The sequence below is a fragment of the Phasianus colchicus genome, chromosome 26, assembly GCF_987193195.1.
Source record: "Phasianus colchicus chromosome 26, bPhaCol1.hap1.1, whole genome shotgun sequence".
Lineage (NCBI taxonomy): Eukaryota > Metazoa > Chordata > Aves > Galliformes > Phasianidae > Phasianus > Phasianus colchicus.
In genome coordinates, this window is record NC_143461.1 from 865,898 (window position 1) to 868,519 (window position 2,622).

Below are 2,622 nucleotides of genomic sequence, written 5' to 3' on the forward strand. Positions count from 1 at the left end.
CAGTTTTCTGGAGGACAATGTTACATGGCATAGGGTTAAATCCCAGCAGAAAAATCACACACAGTGGAAAGCCAAATCAAGTGGCCATCAGAGTGAGCTGAGAAGGCAGAGGAAGAGAAGGATGAGGCACATCCTCATGTACAGGAAGCCTTGGGTATCCAGCTGGTGCTTTTGGGAGCTTATCCTGAGAATGACACTTCAAAGAGCTCCACTGCAGTGAACCAGGCTGATGTCACTTGTGTGCTCTGGACCCATCCAGCACTAAAGCTGAGTCATCTGCCTCTCCAATGCAATTCTGCTCTTTAAATCTTCGGGCCTTTAATCACAGCACTTCAAAGAATCCTTCATTAGAGAATGGGCATAGGAAAAATCTAAACATGAAAAAGCAGCACTGCAGGAAACCAAAACTCAGCAAGGATGGCTTGCATTCACAGTGTGCTTGTCATAAAATTATTGCCTGTATCAATTATGCCTCTTGGCTTGCAGCAATGAAAGACCAGTATAAAGGGCAGCCCAGATTCCAGCTCTGCCATCCACTTCTCTTGTCTCCTTCTCGCTGGGAACCAGGTAAGTGTGAAGTCCTCTCTTCTCCTCTTGCAAAGTCAGACGGTGCCTCGACAGTCATTCAATCAGATAGTGGAGGTGCTTGCTATGGGAGACTGTGGAGGGGATTAGGTGTGCATAGAGAATGCTTGGAACAGCTCACATGGCTTTAGATTTACCCAGTCTGTGAGAGTCTCCCTGGGTCACCCTGCTCTTTGTAGAGCCCTGGCTTAATGAAGGGCTCTGACCTGCTGTCCCAAGCTGCTGCTGTTCTCCATCCTTAGTAGTTCCCTTGGCTCCTTTGCGAGAGGCAATCCAGGCTGCCCGTCACATATTCTCGTTTCCTTCTACATTCTATCCCTCTCTCCTAGGTGTACCTCCAGTCCCAAGACATGTCCTGCTACTCCCAGTGTGTGCCATGCCGGCCCTGCGGCCCGACCCCTCTGGCCAGCAGCTGCAATGAGCCCTGTGTCAGGCAGTGCCAGAACTCCACCATCGTCATCGAGCCCTCTCCCGTGGTGGTGACCCTGCCCGGACCCATCCTCAGCTCCTTCCCGCAGAACACCGTCGTGGGCTCCTCCACCTCCGCTGCTGTTGGCAGCATCCTCAGCTCTGAGGGCGTGCCCATCACGTCGGGGGGCTTGGACTTGTCCGGCTTGGGCAGCCGCTACTGCGGCAGAAGGTGCCCGCCCTGCTAAAGCCGCTGGCCGTGGTCCTGCAGAAATTCTTTCGTAAGCCACGAACATGATGCTGGATCAAGAAGGAATTTTCAAGCCCCTGCTTTCAGAATACCTGACAAGCCTCAGCTACTCTAGGAAGTACCGTCAGGAAGAGGAATGCCTGGGTTTTCAGTAAAGCTCGCTGATTCCTCTGCTTCCGTTCCTCTACCCACCTATCTCATCTACCTCCTCCTCCAGTTTATCTTTTTCTTTCTCTTTTTTTTTTTTTTTTTTTCGCTGTGCTCCTCTGATATGTGAGGTTCCTCAGAACGATCTCATCCAGTGCTGGAAAATAAGGTACATGCCTTGCATGAACTCACTGTTTGAACTTAAACATGGGATCAGGCAAATCCTGCACTGTGAAGCCTCTTCTGAGGGTGACCTCGTTTCCCTCTGTAAACATTCATTAAAGATTTCTGCATCTCATTTGAGCATTTGATGTTTATTTCCACTGTCTGTGGCCTCCAGAACTGCCGATAGAGAATGGCTCTGCTCCTGGCAGGTATAAGTTGAGTGGTTAACGAGATCCTTCTCCATTCCCAGAAGAATGGGATGATGTGATTCACCGCAGAGGCTGAGTTCTTGCACACTGTCCCCTGCCGCTGAAGAAGATACCCCTGTCTACGGCAGAACAAGTGGCTATCAGCCTTTGCCTTGTGGTGTTTCTGCCCACAGCTACCTCTAAGTTCCTGAAAAAAGAGAACACAACCTGTGTTTTGCCCAGACGAAAAGCTATGACTGTGTGGGATGTCGTGGCAGCAAGACATCCTGCTGGCTCTTAGGAACAGGTCTTCTCCTACTCTTATCCATGTGGCATTATGAAAGCAGGAGAGGCTAGGAGATGAAGCGGAACTGTATGGAGGCCTCTGGGGCGTCCAATACAGCTCATGCGGTCAGTTGTGCCGTCCTGCCAACCTCAAACATAGGTGTGTCTGACTCACACTGGCTTCAGTCAACAGCTGCTGTGGGTGCCGTGCTCATTTTTCTCGAGAACTCAGGGAGGTGCACCCTGGTCCGGATGAAGTTTGGCGGCCATGCAGGCAGCGCCCCCTGCGGGCCCGGACGGCACTGTGCCCCCGCCCCGCCCAAAGCGGTTCGTGCCCGGCCGCAGCCCCGGCTTCGCTCCCCGTGGGTCCACGGCGCAGTAATACACGGCCGCGTCGCCGAGCCGGGGCCGGGCGAGCCACAGGGCGCTGAAGCGGCGGTCTGCCGACATAAACACCTGCCCCTCCGGGTCCGGCACCTCCTTGGAGCCTCTAACGGCGCTGACGAGGAATGCGGGTCCTTGGCCCGGGAGCTGGCGGTACCAATAGATGTTGTTGGCCAGTGTACTGGTGTGTGAGCAGGTGATGTTGATGCC

General features: G+C 53.2%; 1 pseudogene; it reads left to right on the forward strand.

Moving 5' to 3' along the window:
• The first annotated feature begins 392 nt into the window (after positions 1-392).
• LOC149914862 (feather keratin Cos1-1/Cos1-3/Cos2-1 pseudogene) lies at positions 393-1,924 on the forward strand (annotated as a pseudogene).
• Positions 1,925-2,622: the final 698 nt, after the last annotated feature.